This window comes from Balaenoptera borealis (assembly GCF_965194805.1).
Source record: "Balaenoptera borealis genome assembly, chromosome: 3".
NCBI lineage: Eukaryota > Metazoa > Chordata > Mammalia > Artiodactyla > Balaenopteridae > Balaenoptera > Balaenoptera borealis.
Genome location: NC_138866.1, coordinates 3,278,494 through 3,303,681, shown reverse-complemented (window position 1 = coordinate 3,303,681; position 25,188 = coordinate 3,278,494). Strand labels below are relative to the sequence as shown.

Below are 25,188 nucleotides of genomic sequence, written 5' to 3'. Positions count from 1 at the left end.
CAAACTCAAATCCCCCTGCAACCTGGCCTCACAGGATCCCCACAAATATAAACCCACCAAAGAGGCAATCACAGCCCCGAGTTCATCAAACGAATGCAACTACTAATTAGGGAACTTAAGTAAACTTTTTTTTTTAATGTTTTAAGAAATGAAATTGGAAACCAAAATTATGGGGAATTAGCAAAGTACTATCAAAACATGACCAAATAAGTTTGAAAAAGAACCAAAGAACTGGCTATGAAAATCTTACTCATGGTATTAAAACCTTAATACTCAGTAAAACAGCATATTAGACCTACCTGTAAACAGAATTTGTGAAATAAAAGGTAGAATGAAAGAAATTACCTAGTGACATACAGAGAAAAAAAGAGGTCAGAAAAAAAGAAAGTGGTTAAGAGACACAAGAATCGAATTAATAGTATAATGTCATCTAATTGACGTTCTAGAAGAAGGCAATAGAAAGAACAGGACTGAAAGGTGAACTACATGAAGATATAATGACTAAGAATTTCCCAGAATTGATAATAGATGGGAATCTTTAGATTCAAGATGCCTGGTGAGTCTGTAGCAGGATAAATAAAAATGAATTCATGCCTGACATATCAAAGTAAAGCTGCAGGAGACCAAAAACAAAACAAAAGCATAAAAGCAGCCATTTATTCATTCACCCATGTATAAAAGAGATATTTTTTGAACGCCTACTAGATGTCAGGCACTCATGTAGACGTTTGGGATACATCAGTGAAAAAATACACAGAATTCTTGTTCATTCTCACAGGGGAGATAGATAATGAACAATAAGCATAATTAAGTAAATTTTACAGTGTGTTAGAAAGTGATGGACGTGCTATGAGAAAAAAAGAACAAAATGGGGGGATTTGGAATATGTGTGCAGTGGGGAGAAGTTGGGGCAGAGTGCAGTATTTAATAAAATGTCAGGGGAGGCCTCTTTGAGAAGATAAAGTCTGAGCAAAGACTTGCAATAGAGGAAGGAGTTAGTGATACAGAAAGAGAGGGTGGCATTTCAGGCAGAGGGAAACAGCTAAAGGGTCCCTTGTCTGCGTAGCTTCTTCTGTAAAGTATTTGTTCAAAGCTTTTGTCCAATATTTTAATTTCATTGTTTGTGCTTTTATTACTGAGTTGTAAGAATGTTTTTATATATTCTGCTCAAGTCCCTTATCAGATTGTGAATTACAAATCTATTCTCCCAAGCTGGCTCATCTGTCCAGTGTCTTAACGGGTCATTTGAAAGGCAGATTTTGTTCATTTTGATGACATCCATTTTTATCAAGTTTTACTTTTATGTTTTGTGGTGGTTTGGGTCTTATTAAGAACACTTTGCCTGCCCCAGGGTCACAAATAATTTCTGTATATTTTCTAGAAATTTTATATTTTTGGCATTTATGTTTAGGTCTGTGATCCATTTCAAGTTAACTTTTGTGTGTGATGTGAGGTAGGGGTTGAGGTTTATATTTTTATGTATGTTTATCAATATTTGTTTTAAAGACTTTATTTCTCCCAATGATTTACCTTGGCCCATTTTTTAAAAATCAATTGGTCATATACACATGGTTCTGTTTCTGGGTTCTCTATTCTGTTCTATTGATCTAGATGTCTATCCTTAACACCAATACCATACTATTGCTTCATAGTAGGTCTTAAAATTCAGCGGTATAAAGCCTCCCACTTTGTTGTTTTTCAGAATTGCTTTGGCTATTCTCAGTCCTTGAATTTTCATATAAATTTTAGAATCACCTTATCAACTGCCACAAAAAGACAGGTGTCATTATAATTGAGATTCCCACTGAATCTATAGATTATTGAGGGCAAAACTGACATCTAACAATATCAAGTCTTTGGATCCATGAACAGGATATATCTCTTTATTTCTTAGCATCTACCAAGTGGGTTGTATGCAACTCACTCTTCGTTTTTTTGTTTGTTTGTTTGTTTTTGGTTTTTGTTATTTTTATTTATTTATTTATTTATTTATTTATTTATTTTTGACTGTGTTGGGTCTTCGTTTCTGTGCAAGGGCTTTCTCTAGTTGCAGCAAGCGGGGGCCACTCCTCATCGCGGTGCGCGGGCCTCTCACTATCACGGCCTCTCTTGTTGCAGAGCACAGGCTCCAGACACGCAGGCTCAGTAATTGTGGCTCACGGGCCCAGTTGCTCCGCGGCATGTGGGATCCTCCCAGACCAGGGCTCGAACCCGTGTCCCCTGCGTTGGCAGGCAGATTCTCAACAACTGCGCCACCAGTGAAGCCCTCTCTTTATTTCTTTATGCCATCTTTAATTTCTCTCAGCAGTGTTTTGTAATTTTTAGAGTACACAGGTCTGGTACATATTGTGTGAAATTTACCCCTAGGCACTCATGTATTTTATGCTATTGTAAATAGTATTGTTTTTTAAGCTTTTTTTTTTTCAAAACGAACAACTTTTTATTGACATATAGTTGACTTACAATGTTGTGTTAGTTTCAGGTGTACAGCAAAGTGAGTCAGTTTATATACATACATATGTCGGGTAGAGAGTTACCTTATACCCTTCACTCACCTTTTCTAATGATAACACCTAAGTCATGGAACAGTTATGAAAACTAAGAAATTAACACTGGTAAAGTGCTATTAACTAAACTACAAATTTTATTTGGATTTTACCAGTTTTTCCACCAACGTTCCTTTTCATTTCCAGGATCCAGCCCAGGATCTCACACTGCCCTTAGTCGGCGCCCTCCTTAGCCCACTACAATCGGTGCATTTGCTCAGTGTTTCTGTCTTTCAGGACTTGGCACTCTTGAAGAGTAGAGGTCAGGTGTTTCCTAGAACATCCCTCAATTTCTGTTTGTCTCACGCCATCTCATAATTATTTGAGGTTCTGCATCACTAAGAAGAATACCACGGGAGTAACGTGAGCTACATCAGTGAGTCCCTGATGCTACCGTGTCTTATTACTGGTGACACGAACTTTCATCACTTGGTAAAGATGATGTCTGTCAGGTTCCTCCACTGTATAGCCACTATTTTTCTTTTTGTAATTCATAACTTTAGGGCAGGGAGATACTTTGAGACAATGCAAAGGTTTTGTTTCCTCTTAAACTTTTGTCCACTAGTTTTAGCATCCATTGGTGTACCTTGCCTCCATGATTTCTGTGGAATTCTAACAGTGATTCTTCTATTCCCCCCTCACTCCTTTTCACGTGTATTGATTGGATTTCTTCTGTAAGGAGGTATCGTTCTTTGTCCCCTATTTATTTATTTATTTATTACATTATTAATTTATACTTCTGTAGACTAAAATATATTTACTTTATTATTTGGGTTATAATCCAATACTATCATTGTTTATTCTGTTGCTAATATTATTACAGCTTTGGCCATTGGGAGCTCTTTCAGACTGGCTCCTATGCCTTTTCAGTATTCCCCCATCCTTTTGCTTTTTGTTTATATAACACATTTATAATACAGCATTTTAAATTTTCAATTACCAACTGTTCTTTGCTAGTATGTGGACAAGCAATTGACTTTTGTATATTTAAAATGGGTTTCTTTTCTTTTTTTTTAAACATCTTTATTGGAGTATAGTTGCTTTACAACGGTGTGTTAGTTTCTGCTTTATAACAAAGTGAATCAGCTATACATATACATATATCCCCATATCTCCTCCCTCAAGCATCTCCCTCCCACCCTCCCACCCTCCCTATCCCACCCCTCTAGGTGGTCACAAAGCACCGAGCTGATCTCCCTGTGCTATGTGGCTGCTTCCCACTAACTATCTATTTTACATTTGGTAGTGTATATATGTCCATGCCACTCTCTCACTTCGTCCCAGCTTACCTTTCCCCCTCCCCGTGTCCTCAAGTCCATTCTCTACGTCTGAGTCTTTATTCCTGTCCTGCCCCTAGGTTCTTCAGAACTGTTATTTTTGTTTGTTTGTTTTTGAGATTCCATATATATGTGTTAGCATACGGTATTTGTTTTTCTTCTTCTGACTTACTTCACTCTGTATGACAGACTCTAGGTCAATCCACCTCACTACAAATAACCCAATTTCGTTTCTTTTTATGGCTGAGTAATATTCCATTGTATATATGTGCCGCATCTTCTTTATCCATTCATCTGTCGATGGACACTTAGGTTGCCTCCACATCCTGGCTATTGTAAATAGAGCTGCAATGAACATTGTGGTACATGACTCTTTTTGAGCTATGGTTTTCTCAGGGTATATGCCCAGTAGTGGGATTGCTGGGTCGTATGGTAGTTCTATTTTTAGTTTTTTAAGGAACCTCCATACTGTTCTCCATAGTGGCTGTATCAATTTACATTCCCACCAACAGTGCAAGAGGGTTCCCTTTTCTCCACACCCTCTCCAGAATTTATTGTTTGTAGGTTTTTTGGTGATGGCCATTCTGACTGGTGTGAGGTGATACCTCACTGTAGTTTTGATTTGCATTTCTCTAATGATTAGTGATGTTGAGCATCCTTTCATGTGTTTGTTGGCAATCTGTATATCTTCTTTGGAGAAATGTCTATTTACATCTTCTGCCCATTTTTGCATTGGGTTGTTTGTTTTTTTCATATTGAGGTGCATGAGCTGCTTGTATATTTTGGAGATTAATCCTTTGTCAGTTGCTTCATTTGCAAATATTTTCTCCCTAAAATGGGTTTCTTATAAGCAACAAATAGTTGAGTCTTGCTTTTTTATCCAGTGTCACAATCTCAGCCTTTTATTGAAGAAGTTAGACCTTTACATTTAACATAATTATCAGCATCATTTGGTATAGGTCTGCCATAATTTCATTTGTTTTTTATTTGTCCCATCTGTCTTTTGCTCCTTTTTTCTTTGGAATTAGTTGTGTTTTTTTAATTCCATTTTCTCCACAGATATCTAATAAACTGTATCTCTTTGTTCTAATTTCTAGGTGTAGCTCCAGGATTTAAAATATACATAGCTAATTTATCACAGTCTACCTTCAAATGTTGTAAGCCACATACGACGTAAGTATCCTACAACAATATTCTTTCATTTAATTCTCTTACCCTATGTGCTATTGTTGTCATAGATTTTACCTTTCAATATATAGTAAGCCCCAAAGTATATTGTTGATATTTTGTTTTAAATGGTCAGTTGTCTTAAAATTTTTCTTTTAATAAGTGTTTTTAAATGCAGTTAGCAGAATAATGTTAAACATTTCATGTAAAATAAAAAATTATATTACATCTATGTTTGTATATTTTAATGTTTCATATACAAAATGTATAGAAGGTTGACAATCAAACATTACTTCTTTCAGGGAATAGGTTGAAGAGTTTATTATTATTAAGTTTCTATTTGTATCAAAATTAAATGAGTATACATGACATCTATAATTTAGCTATATTAATTCAAGTTTTTAAATAACACTTATGAACTGCCAGAATGCCACAAATATCATCATGAATAATCACTCTTAAAATGAGCTTTTGTTTGTTTTAAAATTTCTTTTACATTTCTCTACATATTTGCCACTTTTAATACTCTTGCCTCTTTTTTTGTAGATCCAGTTTTCCATCTGATATCATTTTCTTTCTGCTTCCTTTATTATTAACTACCTTTAATATTTCTTGTAGTGCCAGTCTGCTGGCGCCATTAAAACTCTTTATTTTGCCTTCATTTTTGAAAGATATCTTTGCAGAATATAGAATTCTAGATGAACAGTTTCTTTCTTTCTTTCTCTATTTTAAAGCTGTTACCCCATTGACTTCCGGCTTACACTGTTTTCAAAAAGAATACTACTGTCATTTGTATATTGTTTCTCTATATGTCTCATTCTTCTCTGTCTGCATTTAGGATTTTTTCTTTCACTCTGGTTTCAGAAAATTGCTTATGATGTACCTTGGTGTGGTTTTCTTTGTATTTATTCTACTTCATATTTGTTGAACTTCTCAGATTTGTAGGTTTATAGTTTTTATCAAATTTGGGTGTGGCATTTCAGCTGGGCTTCCCAGAAAGAACTCTTCAGTCTTTGAGAATAAAGGCCAACTGATGTGTTATTAATGACCCTGGTAACCACTCTTCTCAGACTGCTGCCCAGGAGCCTGAACACAGCGGTCCCAGTTTGGTGTTAACAGTGCTGTGGTGTGGGTTGGAATCTGGTGAGAATCTGAGGTTCTCTCAGCTCCTTGGAGAGCTGGGACAGCACTGCCACCACCTTTGGGCTTGGCTGTGGTGATGGATACACCACATGCTGCCGAGGATACAGGAAGGGCAGGAGTCCTTTGGAAAAGGGGAGCGGTTTGAGCTTGGGGAGTGGGCCTCTCCAGCAGACGTGTCCACCGGGCAAGTCAACGACTGGTGGGGTGGGGGGTGAGTCTGCACTGTCTCTGGGGTCTTCCTCCCCAGGAAGGATCCGGACCGGCCAGGCACACATCCTCGAGCCTCCCTGAGAGGTTGGCATTGCTGAGCACCCGACTCCTCCAGGTCACCTCTGCGCCCCCATCCTTAGCACCACATTTGCAGCTGTTCCTTTACCTCCCCCAGGGGTTGGCCCAAGCATGGAACTCAACCCTTTTCCCTTCTTCTCTCTAATAAACCACACGTGGGAGGCTCCTGCTGGAGTGGAGGGGCTGCTAAATGGCAGCCATGAGAACACCAGGGGTCACACCTTCCTCAGCCCTCTGCCTTGCCCTTCCCACCCGGCCCCCGCACCCCGCTCCCCCTCATCTGCCCTTCTCCCACCCTGGGGGTCTCCCTCCCCTCCAGGAATTTTCCTCCCCCAGAGAACCAGGGCTGGAACTAGGGTGAGGCAAATGAGGCACTCACTTCAAGCAAAACTTAAGGAAACACCAAAAAACTCAGCAATGAAGATAAGTCACATTTAATGCAATATTTTTTAAAGTCAAAAGTTATGCAAATACAGCTCAACAACAACGATAAATAAACAGCCCAGTTCAAAAATGGGCAAAGGACTTGAACAGACATGTCTCCAAAGAAGTTACAGGAGTGGCCAGCAAGCACATGAAAAGACGCTCAACATCATTAGCCATTAGGGAGATGCAAATCATAACCGCAGTGAGATACCACTTCACACCCACTGGGATGGCTACACTTTTTTTTATTTATTTATTTTTTAAAATAAATTTATTTATTTATTTATTTACTTATGGCTGTGTTGGGTCTTCGTTTCTGTGCGAGGGCTTTCTCTAGTTGCGGCAAGCGGGGGCCACTCTTCATCGCGGTGCGCGGGCCTCTCACTATCGCGGCCTCTCTTGTTGCGGAGCACAGGCTCCAGACGCGCAGGCTCAGTAGTTGTGGCTCACGGGCCCAGTTGCTCCGCGGCATGTGGGATCTTCCCAGACCAGGGCTCGAACCCGTGTCCCCTGCATTGGCAGGCAGATTCTCAACCACTGCGCCACCAGGGAAGCCCCAATTTGTTTTTATTTTAATGGAAAATAGGAAGTGTTGGAAAGGATGTAGTGAAACTGAAACTCTTGTGCATTGCTGGTGGGAAAAAAAAATGTTGCAGCTACCATGGAAAACAGTTTGGCATGTCCTCAAAAAGCTAAACACAGAATTACCATATAATCCGGGAATTCTACTTCTAAAAGAATTGAAGTCAGGGACTCAGAAAAATACTTGTACAACAGTGTTCATAGCAGCCCTATTCACAATGGCCAAAGGGTGGAAACAAACCCAAAAGTTCATCAGCAGATGAATGGATAAACAAGATGTGGTCTATTCATACAGTGGAATGTTATTCAGTCATAAAATGGAAGAAAATTCTGACACTGTCTACAGCGTGGATGAACCTGGAGGACATTATGCTGAGTGAAATAAGTCAGTCACAAAAGAACAAATATTTGTGATTTCAATTCTATGAGTTACCTAGAGTAGTCAAATTCATAGAGACAGAAAGTAGAAGGGGAGTTTCCGGGAGCTGGGGGAGGGAGAATAAGGAGTTTGTGTTTAATGGGGACAGAGTTTCAGTTTGGGAAGATGAGAAAGTTCTGGGGATGGATGGTGGTGACGGTTGCTCAACAATATGAATGTATTTAATGCCACTGAATTGTACACCTAAATGTGGTTCAAATGATAAGTTTTATGTTACGTATATTTGACCACAACTTAAACAAAAATAGTGCAAAATATCCATGATGAACAGAATACCAAAATTTAAAATAAAGACAAGATCTGTGCTATGACAGCCCTTCCTGGAGCCTGAGACGAAGAGAAAAACCACTAAGACTAATCCTGTCTTCACTTCAAATTTTGGTACTTTGTTCATCACAGATCTTTTGCATTACTTTGATTTTGTTAAATACTGCAGTAAAATGGGATTTATCTGGATAATTGAGATTGCGGATGCCCCCTGAAATTTTGCACGCAATGCCAGTGCCTCACCCTAGTCCTGGCCCTGAGGAATTCCATTTCAGCTACTGAAGTGATGAAGTCTCCCTCAATCCTCCCCCAGAGTCAGCCTCAGCAACTCCATCCCACCCGCCCCCTGCGGAGGCCACTCCCACGTCCCTTCTGGCAGCTGGATCAGGGCCAACCCCACTTTCTCTCTTTGAATTCCCCACTGCCATCCCTCCACAGAATAAAACCAAAGGCCTCTCGGAATATTATTCAGCCTTAAAAAGGAAGGAAAATCTGACTTATTCTATCACATGGCTGAACCTTGAGAACATTATTTTGAGTGAAATAAGCCTGACACAAAAGGACAAATAGCATTCCACATAATGAGGTACTCAGAAAAGTCAAATTCATAGAGACAGGAAGTAGAAGGGTGGGTGCCAGGGGCTGGGGGAGGGGATAGGGTGTTGTTTAATGGCCACAGAGTTTCAGTTTAGGGAAGATCAAAGAGTTCTAGAAATGGATGGTGGTGATGGTTGTACAACAATGTGAATGGACTTAATGCCACTTGACTGGACACTTAAAAATTATTAAAATGGTATATAATATGCTATGTAGATTTTACCACAATTTTTTCTAAAGGTAAAATACAAACAAAAAACAGTGCCACCCTTGGTATATCCAAGGTAGTTTGACACAATGAGAGTTCACGGTGGAGCTTCCTTCCCCACTTTGTCCTCTGAACTCCGTGGACCAAAGTCACCGTCTCATCTGGCCAGAGGCCACTGCTTGTAAAACAGCAAAGATAAATATTTTCTACCTCGACTTGGGTAGGAGAATATAAACAGAAAGGATCCAGATGGATTTTTAAAGTCATCATGTTTTGTCCCCAAACACTTTTTCCAACCCTGATATTGTCAACCGTCCTTAATTTGGAAAATGCACCTGGGACCACTCCTCCAGCCTGTGCCGTGATTCACTCACTAGTCACAGCTCCTCTGGGACTGCAGACTGTCCTCACACAAGAGACGCCCTTGGCTGCTGTGACAAAGCATTTCTGTGCTCATCGTAACCATGCACACAGGGGCTGCGGCGGTGAACACGCATGATTTACATCTGAGGGACGGGACATGAGCCCAGAGTGGCCAAGTGACTTGCCCAAGGTCACACAGCTGGCTGAACCTTGGGCTGTGGGCTCTGGCCCCTCCCCCAGCACCCCTCCACCTTCCAGACACAGGACACGTCCTTGGGCATCTTAACGACAGTCGTGGACCTGGTTCATCTCCCCACCAGGCTCCCTAGCCCCATGGCAATTAATGCACGCAAATCGGAGGCCACAGGCCCCAGCCTAGCACAGCCAGGACCAGTCAGTCCTCTCAGGGCCTGTCTGTTTCCTCCTGCAAATGACGTTGGGGGCGTTCGTGGCGGGGGCAGAACCCCCCGATAATGAGGCTTGATTGGACCGAGATGTTTCTGCTGAGGCCAGGGTGGCGCCTTGGCCAGAGCAAGTTCCCGGGCCGGCCTTTCCCAGACGGCCCCCATCTCTGCTTAGTATGCGACAAGGGTCTGAGCTGGGGTCCAGCTGCCTTCCCAGGCCATTCAAGTCAACTCCCGCAAAGGCTTTCTGTTGTTATTACCACCCTCTGCCATTGCCAGGGGCCGTTTTTGTCTTCCCAAATGGGAAAGTATCTTTTACTTTTCTCTTTTGACACTGACTATTTGGCCTAAAGCAGGGACCAATTAAACTAATTAATCCCCAGGCGCTTTGCCGATGGAGAGGCTAGGCTCTCACACTTCGGGTCATTCCAGTGGGAGTGAGCGAACTTGAGCATCCTTTGTGTGACTCTGACCTTTGGGCTGGACAGGCTTTGGCATGGCCTCACCGGGCCGCCAGGGGTGCGTGTCCTGAGTCTCCCCACCCCCCCTACCTGCCCCATTGGGGGGCACCAGGCCCTCCCAGCGGCTCTCACATCTTCACCTCGGACTCAAGCCAGGCTGCAGCTCCCAGGGGGACCGTTTCCCACTCCCATGCACAATTAGCACTTTCTCTTAGAAGGGGAATAAAGAACCCCCAAATCTGGGAGAGCACAGTCAGCTAAAGGGAGGGTGCTCCGGGTAGAGTTCAAAGACCCCTGGGGTGGGAGTGCCCCGTCTTCAAGGCAGCTCAGCCCCCCGTTAACGGGTCCCTCGTCAAACGCGTTTTCTTCATGGACGACAGCAGACTTTCTTTGGCTCCGACAGCGGAGAGCAGCTGCCCACACTGTTTACTCAAATACCATTCTGGCAATATTCAGAGTGTGTTTTTTCTCTTCCCTGCAGGATCTGAAACCATCCGTGGGGCGGTTGGACGCACGCGTCCACACGTGGCTTTCCGGGGTGGCGTCTTTGCTGAGCGCAGAAATCCTGTTCCCCAGAGCCCTTTGCCGTGTTCCGCTGGGCCTACCCACCCCCGCTCCGCCCACTCCCGCTAATGGGCATGTTTCCGTGAACACTGAAGACGAAAAACATGCAATTTTGAATGTGTCTCTTTCACCGTCACACATTTCTTTTTATTGTGCGTCTTGGCTGTGCCCCACTTCAGAATTCCCAGGGACCCTCCCCAGCTCGGCTTTCAGAGGGTTTCGCACGTTTGACAACCCCCTCCCCAGAAAGCCAGAGGGCACTGGACACGGACTTTTGTAGGGTGTCTCCGAAAGCACTTTCAATAAAAGGCTCCGCGTCTTTGCCTCTGGTTTCCCTTTGCTGTTGGAGCTCTGGGCTTGCAGACCCAAAATCCGTTCCGCGGCCCTGCACACCCGGGTACATCTTGACAAGCACCGGCTTCCAGAACTTTGCACAACACTGCGACCACAAGCACTCAGGATATGTGAGGCCGCGTTTCCCAGTTGCCTTCTGACACTCCGGTCATTTCCTGGCCCAGAGGCATCTCCATGGGCTTGAACACCATCCCAGCGGGTCTCTCTTCCTCCAAATTAAGTACCAGCCCCTCAGTGGGGTTGTTCAGGGCCCCTCCAACATGCCCCCCGCCTTCCTGGCCGGCCTCCCCACGGAGCCCCTCCCTGCATCCCACATGCTGGTCTGAGAGGCTGCTCACCATCCAGCAAAGAGCCTGCACGCTCCTTCTGGGCCTTTCCTTGTATGCTTCCTCCCAGCCCACTGGTTCTCCCTTTGTCCGCATCTTGGCCATCTGCGATCCCACTGAGTCCCAACACCCCCAGGCCCTCACGTATCTGCCTCTTGTTACAAATCATCACAAACTTCGTGGCTGAAAACTACACAAATGTATGCCCTTACAGTTGGTTAGGAGTCCAGAATGGTCTCACCGGGCTAAAATCAAGGTGTGGGCAGGGCTGGCTCCTTTTGGAGGCTCCAGGGGAGAATCTGCGTCCTTGCCCTGTCCAGCTTCTACAGGCCACCAGAACGCCTTGGTCGTGGCCCTTTTGTCTGTCTTCCCAGGGCACCGCCATGACCTCTGCGTCCATCACTGCATCCTCTTTTCTCCGACTCTGACCCCACCATTTCCCTCTTTCCCTTATAAGGACCCGCGAGGTTGCGCTGCGCCCACCCGGGTAATCCAGGACCATCTTCCCATCTCAAGTCCCTTAGCTTCATCCCATCTGCAAAGTCCCTTTGGGGTCCCTCGTTCAGCCACGCACAGGGCACAGCGCCCAGCCCGTTCCAGCTGACGGCCTTTCGCCTCCAGCCTCCCGTTCGATTTCCCAAAGCAACGTGGGAAGTAACAGGACAAAAGCATTAACCCCACGTTACAGGTGAAAAGAAAAATGAGGCGCACACAGCAGGCAACATGAGAGCAAGGCAGGGAAGGAAGGTGGGGCTCGGCGGCCCTGCCAGGTCTGCGGCGTGCCAGCAAGCGCTCACCCACAAGCTGGCCGGCTCACAGCTGCTCGGGCAGCGGGCGTCCCGGGCCTCGAGGGCAGATGACCGCAATGCACAAGGCAGGTCAGCAAGTCATTCCACGCCCTGGGTTCCCACTTCTGATCGCAGGCATTTCACGGTTGGAATGGAGAATCTCGCTTCTCTCCCAGACCTGCTTCTTTCCAGTGTAGCTGCTTGAAGAAAGAGCACTGGACGAAGGGGTAGAGAGACCTGGGCAATACAACAGCTGACGCGGACACATGCACACACACACACACACACACGCACACGAGCAACGGGGCATCCTGAGCCTCAGATCCCTCCTCGCTGCGGGATGTGAGGAGACTGACATGCACATTCCAGGCCCTGGGCTTGAGAGGAAGGGGCGGGGCGTGTCCTCCTCTTCCTCTTCTCTCCTTGGCCCTGGCAGGAATGCAGATGGGACAGAGGGAGCTGCAGCAGCTATCTTAGGCCATGAGCTCAAAGTTTCTTTTGGAGGCCAGTAGACCTGTAGCCTACGTGTCTAGATTCCTGATGTTCTGGTGTCACCATATCATCCTGAACCATTTGGACTATAGCATGAGATAGAAGGAAACTCCCATCATGTTTAAGCCACTTTGGGGAGGGGGGGTTTGGGGGAAGATGTTTGTTCTAGCAGCCAAGCCAGTATCCTGACCATTACAGACGTGGGTACACAGACATGGTGGGGCTAAGGGCACTGCTACAATAAACCCAGACCTCCAAGTTCTGGCCTCCAGAGTCCAGGACTCAGATTTTGTGAGCTGGAAAGCTGCTGACACTTGTGCTGCGGAAATCCTGTCATAAAAATGCTCCCTGTGACGCTTGGAAAGCTGAACACATCCTGAGGGCCCCTGGAACTTTAGAACTGGCTTGAAAGACTCATTGCAGGTGTGTGTTGGCTGCTGCGTGCTACCTTCAGGAAGTGATACAGGAAAGTTCTGGAGATGGCTTTGGAGGTGCAGTCCTGGTGGAGGAAAGAGGTGGCTCGATCCCTTCCCAGCTCGTCCCATGAAGAGTCCGCAGCCGGGCAAGGGGAGCCAGCCTGGGGGCCATGGTATGAATGAGGTGCTGTCTCCCCACCCAAGCCTGTGGTTCAGATAACATCAGGGTAGCTGCTATGAAATGGGCTGAGAACAGGGGACTGGAAACAAAAGACCAGCTTCATAAGACTAAAAAGCCAGGTCTGGACGAGATCTTTAGGTGAAGTCACATGCAACATGGAACAACCAGATGCAAACAAACCAGATGCAAAGAAACCTACTAAGTTTTAGAGGGAATTGTGTCGCCAGGTAAAACCACAGTCCAGCTTTCCAGAGCTTGCTGTTTTTCGAGCGCCCCCCAGAGAGATCCCTGGACCCCCCAGACATGTAGACACAGCCAGAGTTATGCTGTGCAGGTTTGGTGGCCACCAGGAAGGGCATAGTCGGCAATGCCCAATCCTGGGGTGGGTTTGGGGAGGGGGGTGGGAAAGGAGGGTGCTCCCAGAAGATCCAGAGGGGACGATGGGGGACAGTGGACACGGCACTCCTCCCAGCTAGCAGAGGCAGGGTGACCAAAGGGGTCAGCCACGGCAGAGTGGTGGCGATACCTGCCCAGCTGAGTGTGACCATGGTCCTGGGCCAGCACCAGCTGCATTGTCCGAGCTCATCTCTTCCAAAGGCAAGGCTCTACAGCAGTTCTGCTGTTCCTGCCCCCTAATCACCTAAGGGGGGCTATAAACCACTCGTCTTTTTCATTTATAGCTTCCCTGTTCTTGAGGCATCTCATCTGGCCTTGATAGGAAGACTGTGCATCACCTTCAGACCCCGGACATGGCCAGAGGCAGCGCCTGGGCGGGACTTCAGGGTTGTTCCAAAGAGAAGGGGCTGAGTGTGTCCGGGGTCTTGAAGGTAGAGCCTGCATGGAAACCAGGGGGCCCAAAGGGGCGGACTGTGGCATAGACTGTTAGCTGTTCCCCAATGTCCCCTTGCCCCTTCATCCCTTAATAACAGAGCCCTTTAAGTTTGAGCTAGGAACAGCGCCACCCACCTAAGATGATGTCCCCCTTTTCCCTGGCCGCTAGGAGTGGCCACGTGACCAACTTCCAGTGAATGCGATGTGAGCAAAGGTAACGCATGCAGCTCCTTAAGGAAAGGGCCATGTGCTCCACTCTCTTTCCCCTCTTTCCCTGGCTGCACTGGGGTCTGACTGTAGGCACGGCCTTCTTGAGCTACAAGGTGAAAGGTACTTGAAGGCATCAGAAGTGGGGTAGAAGGAGCCCGTGCCCCAGGAGCCGGGAAGCTGAGGTATCGGTCCTGTGTGGCTTGTATTGAAAGGAAGAAATAGAAACATCCTTATTTTGCACACTGTGATGTTGGCATCTCTGTTATGGCCACCAGCCCTGTAACTAACTAATAGAGCATCAGTGTCTCTCCATGCAGGTCCCAAAGTGCAGGCTGGGGAGGAAGGGCGGGGACCTTGCCATGTTTTTGTTTATCTTTTTAACCAGGAATTCACTGTAGTGTGACTGTCAGTTACTCCTAGGCCTGCCTCTCAGAGGGAAAGGCTGCATCCTCCGTCTCCATAGCAACGTAGAAAAGTACTTTGTAAACATGAAAACGCTATTCCACGTGTCTGAAATTACTGTTGTTATAGCTCAATTCCCATTCCCCCAGCTATCATGTGGGGTTAAGTCGATGGTTGGATTTCTCGGGAAATACTGGACTCACTGTGTGTCGTCCGGTAATTTACTCACCTGGGTCTCAGTTTTGTCATCTGTGAAAACGGAAATCACCGTGGTTGCTGCCTGCCAGGGCTGTTGTTGGGATTCAGCGAGGTGGTGATGGTAAAGCTCTCGGCGCTGTGCCTGGCATTCAGCCAGCTCTCAGGGACGTTTGCCAACTGCGTTATAATCCGCGTGCCAGGGTCCTGGGACCCCCGAGTCAGAAGGCAGCCAAGGTGCTGCTGGTCCAGGAGCAGTGGGGCCAGCACCTGAGATGGGCACCAAAAGAGCCCAGGCAGCTAGGGGGGCACGTGAGAAGCTTAGGAGGGACACACGTAGGGTGAGATGCCTGGAGGTCCCCGACAGGTAACTGGACCACACAAGAGGGGCCTGAAGATGCCACAGTGAAGAAGCACATGGCATCCATGGTGGTGAAGACACCGTCTGTGAAGATGTGGGCTGAGTGAGATCAGCTAGAAGACAGGTGGGAAGAGCAGAGGTGTCTGGCCCAGCCCTGGAGAGCCGTGACCTTGGGAAGAGGAGGAGGGGCCAGACAGCTGATGGGAGCAGCCGTGAGTCCAGGGTGATGTCCAGTCCCCTGGTGCACTCAGATCCCCCCGTCGCTGCGTCCTGGCAGGACCCCTGTGGGTTTCAGATGAGCAGGGTCTGCAAATGAGTCATCTCTCTCTCCTCTGGGGTCTACACCCCTTCAGCATCACCTTCATCCATCTCCCCACCAGCATGCAGGGCGAGGTGATCCTGTCACTTCTGTGCTCAGAGCCCTCTCATGCCCCTGCATCACATGGTGGGTGCTTAGGAAATGTTTGGTGGGGGAAGGGTCTGGCACACAGTAGGTGCACAGTCTACATCTGACAAATGAATATAGTAGGTGCTCGATAAATGTTTGGTAGGAGAGGGGCTGACACACAGTAGGTGCTTTTACATTGGCCCAATCGGCCCTTGGGTCTCATGCCCTGAGTGGGTCTGGGAGCTCCCGGGCATGACCCACTGTGCTCCTGACCCACTGTGCGCCCACCCCTGGGAGATCTTGGTTGCCAGGCTTCTCCTTGGCCACTTCTGCCAGGATCTGGGTGTCCTCAGGAGACCCACAGAACTGGGAGGCAGTGTTCCTTTCCATCTTCCCATCGGGCTAAGACTCGAAACAAAACTGTCAGATTTCAGAACATTTCACAGCGGCAAAAATAACTGCACTTGGGGAAAAAACACACAGACATTTCTCAAAGTCATCTAGTGCTTCAACAATGTGCCAAAAGCTTCTGGAATGGACAGGTTCGGTTTGCCACGCACCAACTGCGCCTACCCTGCCAGCCTCGTCTCCTGAGGCCCCCGAGGCCCCCCTGCGCCAAAAGCTCGGCACAGACAAGGCAATGAGGGAGATGCTGCAGAACCACCTTTGTCTGGTCCTACTAAGTGCTGATTCCATAAGAGTACCCAGGATTCACAAGCCACAGATACCAAATCCCAGGTGATGGGGGCAGGGATGGGAAGGAGAAAGGCAACACTGGAGAAGCACCTGATGGGGTTCAGAGCACTCACGCACCATTTACCATCTCATCGGATCCTCACAGCCCCCCACCCCATTTTATAGATGGGCATCGAGGCTCAGAGAGCTTACTCAGGGTAGGGGCAGACCATGTTTTCCTGGGAAGGAATTCCAGCTGTCCTCCATTTTTCTTTGCCCTTCTTCTGTAGTAATAGAAGAGTTGGCACACGACCACCCAGCCTAACACAATATTTCCCAGCCTCTTTGGCGGCCAGGTGTGGCCACGTAAGGAAGCTTGGTCCATGGCCGTGAGCAGGACTGTGTCCACCTTCCTGGTCGCACTCACCCTCCCTTTCTCCCCTGCCCACCGGGATGGCAGGACCTCAAACAACCACCTTAGACCCACGAGAACTGCAGAGCCACAAGACGGAAGGAGCCTGGGCCGCTGACACTGAGGAGCTGCGTGGGAGCCTGGATGTGGCCCCCGAGTCAGCAGGTAAAAGGGGGACTAACTCCCACCCGAAGTTAAGCATCTGGCAACAGAGGTTTGTTGCTGCAGCCGTTTCTGTGGGAGCCTTGTAGATGCTGAGGAGTCTGGATTTTATCCCAGGGGGACGGGACGGGAGTGGAGACGATGGCTCTAAGCAGGGCAGCGATTAGATTCCATTTGTGTCTTTCAAAGGTCCTGCTGGCTGTTATTATCTAAGTGGATTGAAGCGGGCAGTTTGGTCCCTGAAGCATGAGAGATGACAGTGCTTAGACTAGGAGGGTGGTGGAGAGAAGGAGAGAAGTGGTCAGATCCCAGACACGTTCCAGAGGAGGGAGGGCTCAAGAATCATGGACAGCAGGAGCCGCGGAGCGCTGAAACTCATCTGGCCCCAGAGACTGCAGGTGGAAGAGCCAGCTCGGCCGTGTGGGGGGAGTGGGGGTCCAGGGCTCAGCCCAGGCAGTTAAGTCTGAGGGGTCTGGGGGTATCCAAGGGGAGATTTCCAGCAGGCAGGTCGGGATTTCAGAAGATGGCACGGAGATGCAAGTGGGGCTATTATCAGCTTATAGTTGGTAGTAAATGCTGAAGGAGGAAATGAGACCAGCTAGGGAGAGAGCAAGGAGGGCATCAAAAAGGGGGTCTAAGGAACAATATTTCAAGGTTGGTAGAAGCGGGGGTCCTCAGAGGAGCCTGGAAGCAAGTATCCAGAGAAAAGAGGGGATGCCACAGGAGTGCGGGGTCCAGAAGTCCTGAGAGAGAGCAGCCAGCTGTGTCAGTGCAGCCAACGGATCTTCCCAAATGAGGCCACTGGACCTCCTTGACGAGTGGCGCTGGACCACTAAGATGGCAGCCTCTGCGGGTGGAGGGAGCAGAGGTCAGACTGCAGAGGGTGTGAGAGATGGAGATACAGAGGGGGTCATTCTTCGCAGGCGTTTTCCCTGAGACAGAATGGGGTGCGGAGAGCTGGCCAGAGGTTGGGGTCCAGGGAGAGGGCTTTGAGATGGGAGGTATCAGGGTACGTGGGGATGCAGATAGAGCCCGAGGGTCCAGGAGGGAGGAGGGTTGATGGAGGTGGCTTGTACAACACTCGGTTTTCTCCCAAGTCCCTGATTTTTTGTCATCCTCCAATCAAGACCACGTTTTTACTTCATATCATTCTTAAATTCAATCCTAAATAGTTTCGCTTCTTAAGCCTTGATTTTCTCCTAGGCAATATTCTCAGTGAAATCCCAGATTTGATGGGATAACTTGTTTTCTAATGTACAATTATGTAAAAGTCCATCCACGCACCTCTAACACGGTCTTGGGATCCACCGGGTCTCCTATACTTTTCTAAGTGGGGAGGGGGAGAGGCCCCAAGGGCAGTCTGCAGAGTCCGGTGACCCTGGGGCGGACCTCCACGGCGTGACCTCAGGCAAGTGATGGAAACTCTCCGAGCTCCGCTCTCCACCTCCGTCATATGAAGGTGGCGCTCTGTCCAAGCTGGGTGTGAGGATGGAGATAATAAACCACACAGAGCCCATAGGAGACAGTCAGCACTGGGCTAACCTAATACGTGCTGGATGCAGCAGGATGGTCACCGTGACTGTTTATTAAGATTGGGGCGAGCCGCGATCCCGCAGGACGTCCTGGTGCCTGTATCCAGCCGGGCCCCGCCAGGGTTGTAATTTGCTCCTGCAAGATTCTGGAATATATTACACACCACGAGCTTCAGAGCCTCCCTGCCAAACACGGGCAGAGGAAGAGCCTATATGTGTGCCAGTCCATGCCACCCCTACCCCGGGCAACATCCAGTTTCTTTGAGGACCGACCAGGGGAAGATGCTGTAGACAGGCAGACGGGCCCTGCCCATCCGGGGGTGGGTGAGGGCAGTGGGTAAACAGCTCGGCACAGAGGCTGCCGTCGTTCCCTGTGTGCAGGCTAGAAACACTCCATCTCGCCCATTTTTCACCATTTTAAAATTTGCTTCTCTTCAAGCTACCGGGATCTGCCAATCAAATCTCACACTTCTTTTCTGAAGCTGCTTCCTGAAGTATCTCCTTTTACAGGTGGGCAACCGAGGCAGAACGTCACATGACAATATTTTAGAGCAGGATGGGACTCTAAAGGACAATCAGCCTGACCCCCCCCATTTGACAGATGGGGAAACTGAGGCCCAGTAGGGCAAGTGACTCAATGCCATCACCCAGCCGGAAAGAGGTTGATGGCTTGCCTTGCTGCCACAGGCTCAGGAAATCACTTTCCTGGGGACTTCTCTCCCCAGGTAATACCTTATCACCGTGCAAAAGGGGATACAGGGGTCTCATTTTTCTCTCTCTGCAAAGTTCCCAACCTACCCATGGAAGCCAGGCAGCCTGGCCGGGTGGCAGCTGTCTGGGGAGAGCAGAAACCAGCTGCGTTCGGGGTCAGAGCCGGGATTGGGCTGGGCAAACACACGCCTTTCTACACTGGCTGAGCACTTGGCAAAGGGCACTGAATTCTGACCACAGAGGAGGCCAGGCGGGTCCCCTCCTCCTTTACTCTCAGCAGCGGGACCCAGGCCAAGCCAACGACACCCCGAGGGGCCAGCTCTCCTGCACAGATAAGAAGTGCCTGTGATTAGCGTGAGGTCATTTGCCCCAGGATACCTGGCTCTCCAGGGCCAGGGACGCCCCTCTGTCTTCCAGGGCCTCAGGGGGCAAAGGTGAGCCCCACCCAAGCCTGTTTAAATTACTCCAAATTCTAAACGCGCAAAGTCCAAAGAGCAGACCTGAACGCACTGCTATAAAAATGTGTTTGAAAAGAACATTCTCCGCTCATGCTGGCACTCTGCCTGCTTCCACTTTGGGGTTCTGGGCAGACTTTTAGAAACAAACTTCTCACCAATTACCAAGAGCAAAACAACTCCCAGAAGATCTCAGCTGGTGCCAGACGGAGCCAGGAACAAGCCCCCTTTGCAAAGAGTTTCTGCTCAGTCTCTGGAAATCCCAGGAGATGCCCGTCACGCTGGCACAGCTGACCCGGTCCCTTCTTCCCCCTGCCCCCGCCTACTCCCTGCCCCTAGCCATCTGCAGCCCTCCCCCTCAACCCCTGGACCAACAGGAGCACCCCAGCTGCCAACAGCCAGCTCTGAGCAACTCCCCTCCCCGACCCACAGGTCCAGGAGCACCAAACAGAGGGGGGCAGGGAAGCCAGGCCAGGCTCCCCTGACACCGACCCTCTGAGATTCAATCAGCTCCTTCCCAGCCTCGTCACTGCAGGTCCTTGGCGTTGTGGGCAGGGACAGGCCGGGCTCACTTCTATGCCTCACAAGGGTGCTGCATACCTTGGGATGAGGCCTTGGATGTGGCCAGAGGCTGCCAAGGAGAGAAGGGCTCTGGGGGGCTCATCTCTCCTCATCTCCAACCACCCCGTTGCCAGGAAAAGCGGGCGGGAAAAAGGGAAAAGGGAAAAGCAGGAGAAAGGAGCTTCAGACGTGCTCTGCGCGTGGCCAGGCCTGGTGAAGTGGGCCTCGCCGTGTCCCGGAATGATCCCAGTGTGCTCAGAGCTGGGCCTTCCTGGAGCGGATTGGAAAATCCCCCAGAGCGGGCGGGGGCCTTGCCAGCCACTTGGGAAAATGTCTTTCCAGAGCTTAAGGGCGTCATCTCCTCGCTTCCCTCTCATTCAGGCTGTGGGCTGCGCTGCCCTGGGCTGCAGGCTGGAGGCTGGGGCCCCAGAGAGGAATCCAGCACGGCCCCTGGCCTTGCTTGCAAAGCCTCCACCTGGAGCAGGAGACAGTCCTGGCAAAAGACGGCAGCGATCTTGCAGAATAACCTAATGGGCCGTGCGCTGTGCTGGGGAGGGAATCAGAGAAGGCTTCCTGGAGGAGGCGACTCCCGAGGACCAAGTCGAAATTAACCAGAAAACCAATGGAGGACGAGCATCCCAGGGGGGCAGGAACAGAGGAGCAAAGGCCTCGAGGGGGGAGCAGAAGCGCCCTGTGAGCAGAGCCACCACAGAGTATGCGTGACAGTGAGGGCCAGAGCAGCTGGAGCCTGTGGAGAGGTGGGTCTAGGAAAGATGGTGGATGGACTCTGCCCAGATGCAGCGTCTGTGCCAGTGAAGGAGTGTGGGCTTTAGCGCAGTGGGGAGCCACAGAGGGCTTCGATCCCATGGTGACACAGCCTGAGTTTATGTTTTGGAAAGTTGACTCTGGTTGTCCACCAGGCACAGGGCAGCGTGAAGAAGGCACGCTTCCAGAGAACTTGGAATGTCCTTTCTGGATCCTCAGCGGAGTATTCCCAGCCCTCCCCACCGGCCCCTTCTCCAGCCTCCCAGTCCCTCAAAGTCGCCAGGATTCCCCTGCCTCTGAACATTTGCCTATGCTGTTCCCTCCGTGTGTGTGCCCTCCCTTGCCTTCTGACTGCAGGACACGTGCTCGGAGACAGCCAGGGTGCCCGTCCTGGTGTGCCTCCCCGTCTACCCCTCTGCTGGGCAGACTTCATTGCTCCTCCAGATGGTTCTGGCGGGGCCTGGCCACGCCCCCGGTGCAACAATCCTCTAGTCAGGAGTCGACCTCCCCTCCAGGCTGGGGTCAGGGCTGTGCCTGGGGCCCCTCTGGATCCTGAGCCCTCAAGCAGGCAGGCTCAAGGGAAAGGCTGGCAGGGTGTCCTGGGGGGCCTGGCTGTGAGGTCCCCTAGCTCACCGTGAGCAGTGCAGCCCGACATGGGCGAGCTCACTTTATTCACCCTGAATCCCTTGGAGCAGAGACCAGCTGGGTTGTTATCGAGTCATTTCCCTTTCCCTATGGTCCAAAGCAGCCTGTGCTGAGCTCTGCCCAGTGCAATGTGAGACTCACCCCTCCGGCCTGGCCCACGGCAATGGCCCAATCTGTCCTACTCCTGCTGTCCCTCGCCTGCTAGATGGATGGGGAAAGTCCAGTTGGAGGCCCAGGGCCCTAAGGATAGAAAAGCCAGTACAATAGGAATGGATCCCATGATGTGCCACCCAGACATGTGGAAGCCTGTTGGACACAGGATTCGAGTTGACAATTGTACCAGAGACCTGGAAGGTACACCACTCACCAAAGCAGTAAGGAATGCAAGGAAAGCATGAGCACCACAGAGAAGCTCCATGATGTCTGTCTTCCAGATCCGGGGCTGAGGACAGCCAGGAGGTAACACTGCAGAACCAGGCTTGCTGATAGCAAGGGGGTGATAGGGTCCGGACACGGTAGAGGCGAGGTGGCGGTACGCAGCTGTCGGAAACCAGACGGAAACAACCCACTGTAATGAGCAGCAGGGTCATGGCGGCAGGCAGGGGGCTCTGGAAATGGTTAATCTGTTAATAGAACATGGGGCAAAAAGAGCTGGCAGTCAAGTAGGGTAAAGTGCAATCTGTACGGTAAGAAGAAGTCGGGAATGGTGATCAGCATCCTGAAGGTAGCTGCCCCAGTAAAAAAGTCATGACTCCTTTCCTGGTTTCCAATCTGGAGCCAGTTTTCAGACCAGGAATCCATCCGTGGAAGGTGGGCACTTCTCCAGGAAGAAGGGCCCTGGGCCACCACAGGTGTACAAGGTAATAATGCTCCAGTTCTTCTCCAGATGAGCGTTAGGGCTACTGATTTGAGTATCTTTACACCGGGAAAGGAAGATGCCCAGACATGTTGAAGGCTGTTGGACACAGGATTCGAGCTGAAAATGATACCAGAGACTGAATGATCCTGTTAGAATGAGGCCGATGGGGCCAAGGTGATCAGTGGAGTCCTGACCCTGCTGTGGCTTCCTGAGAGTCCCCAGGTCTGTGGTCCTGTGGTTTTTCCCTGGTTCTGGAATGAACGATTCAGATAGACCTATTTGGTAGTTGGTACAACCCCCTTTGGCCTTATCTGAAACTACCTTCCCCCATCTGGGCCAAGAGAGTAAACCAAAAAGAAAACACACGGGAGAATGGCACAAACGAATGCCACCTTTAAAGATGTAAACAACGCAGGAGTGGTGGTCCCCATGATATTTCCATTTAATTTGCCTGTCAGCCCCAGAAAAACCTGAGGGATCTTGGATGGTGTCAGTGGATGACTACTAACTCAGTCCAGCAGTTGCTGCAACTGCAACCCCTGTGCCAGATGTGGTCTTTGTTAGCCCGGATGAACATGGCCTTGGGTACAGGGTAGGGGGCCGCTGTGTTCTTTTCATCCCCATGAGAAATGAGGATCCAAAACAGTTTGCATTGACTTGGAATGGACAAAAGTATACGTTTAGCCTTGCGCTAGGGCTATGATCGTTCTCATCCCTGTCACGTTATCGTCTGAAGTCTCTATCATATTCCTGCCTGGACACCTCACAGAGCATCACATTGGTCCGCTACTGTGATGATACCATGAGAACCAAACTGGAAGAACACATTGGAGACCTGATTTCCAGAGGATGAGGGATAAACCCTGTGCAGATTCACATGCCTGCTGCATCAGTAAAAATATTAGGGACCCTGTGATCTAGGGCATCCCTTCAAAAGCAAAGGACAAATAATTGTGTCTTGCCCCGCTACCCACACCCCCACCATGAAGAAGGAAACACCACGCCTGGTAGGTCTCTTTGCGTTCTAGAGGCAGCATATTCCACACCTGGGAATACCTCCCTGACCCTGTACCAGGTGGTCCAAGAGAATGCTAACTCTGAGTGGGACCCGGAACAGGAAAGGGCTCTGCAGCAGGTTCAGGTCCCTGCCCCTTGGACCATATGATCTGTCAGATGCTATGATCTTAGAGGTTATCAATGGTTGGAAAAGATGCCAAGTGGATTTTATGGCAGACCCCAATGGGAAAATGTCAAATCAAATGCCTCCATTTCTGGAGCAAGCCCATGACATCTGCAATGGAGAATTATATAACTTCCAATAAATAGCTTGTGGTGTGGACCCTGCTAGAGATCGTGCTCAACCATGGAAATCAAGTGACCATGTGGCCAGAATTGGCCACCATGAAATGGGTTCTATCAGACCTACCAAGACATAAGGTCAGTTAGGCCCAGCAGTGTTCCAACAGAAAATAGAAGTGACACATCTGAGATTAAGCACAAGTTTAATCAAGGACCAGATGCCATGACTCACCAGTGCCTCTCCCTCAGCTCACACCTGTAACCACATGGGATCTTTATAATCAGCTGATGGAGGATGAAAGTCTGAGCTTGGCTCACGGATGGGTATAATATACGGTGGGTATAATATACGGTGGGTATAGTATATGGCGGGTATATTATAAGGTGAGTATAGTGATGGTTCAGTATATGGGTACAAACTAAAAATGGATGGTGGTTACTCCAAGCCACTTGGAACGGCCTTGAAAAATAGTAGAGAGGGAGAATCTTCCAAATAAGTCTGCAAGACTTGGGTCAGTCATGCACTCTGTGTGGAAGGAAATGCAGCCCAAAGTTAGAGTATAGATGGACTCATGGGCAGTGACAAATGGCTCGGTCAGCTGGTCAGGGGCCTGGAAGGAGAAATATTAGAAGATCAGAAAAATCAGAAGATCAGGGAAGTCTGGGGTGGAAACATGTGGACAGAGCATACACAGACGGAGTATACACAAAGTACTGCATATTAATACCCACTAGAAAACACCCACTCCAGGAACAGCCCTGAGAAACCAGATAGACTAAGTGACTTGGCCTCTTGGCAGCAGCCAGCCTCTGAATGGCCACCCCAGTGCTGGAACAGTGGGCATGGGAATGGAATAGCCATGATGGCAGAGGTTAAGATAGCCCAGCAACATGGGTTCCCACTTTCTAAGGCTGGTCTATTTAGTGCCATTGCTGAATGTCCAATCTGCCAGCGACAGGGACAAAGGCTGAGCCCCTAGTATGGCACCATTCCTAAAAGAAACCCATCAGCATCTTAGAAGTAAGTTAACTCCATTGGACATCTTCCATCCTGGACGAGGCAAGGATGAGCTTTGACAGGAATTAAGAAATCGTAGGGATGCGGGTTGCCTTTTCTTTCCATGGGGCCTCAGTCAGCACCACCATCTGAAAGCTCACAGAATATTCAGTCCCATGGCGTGAGGCCCATGTAACATCACTTCAGACCAAAGACCCACTTTGCAGAAAAGGGAGTGCTGGAGTGAGCCTATGACCGTAGGGTCCGCTGTCGTATCATGGGCCACACCACCCAGGAGCTGCCAGCCTGATCGAGTGATGGGATAGCCTGTCCAAGTCAGAGCTGAAGGCCTGCTCAAGGCAGTTCCTTGCAAGGACGGGGTGCTGTCCTCGGGGTGCGGTGCACACTCTCAATCGGTGACCTTTTTTGTCCCTGCTGG

The 25,188-nt window shown here is 49.1% G+C and overlaps 1 long non-coding RNA gene across 1 annotated transcript in view; it reads left to right on the top strand.

Annotated features, from left to right (window-relative positions):
* LOC309626661 overlaps window positions 1–16,583 on the top strand; it is a 37,019-nt gene extending 20,436 nt beyond the window's left edge. The window contains exons 2-3 of the long non-coding RNA XR_014243346.1: window positions 4,921–4,996; window positions 10,650–16,583. This is a non-coding gene — a long non-coding RNA (uncharacterized lncRNA). The remainder of the gene's footprint in view (window positions 1–4,920; window positions 4,997–10,649) is intronic.
* The last annotated feature ends 8,605 nt before the right edge of the window (window positions 16,584–25,188 follow it).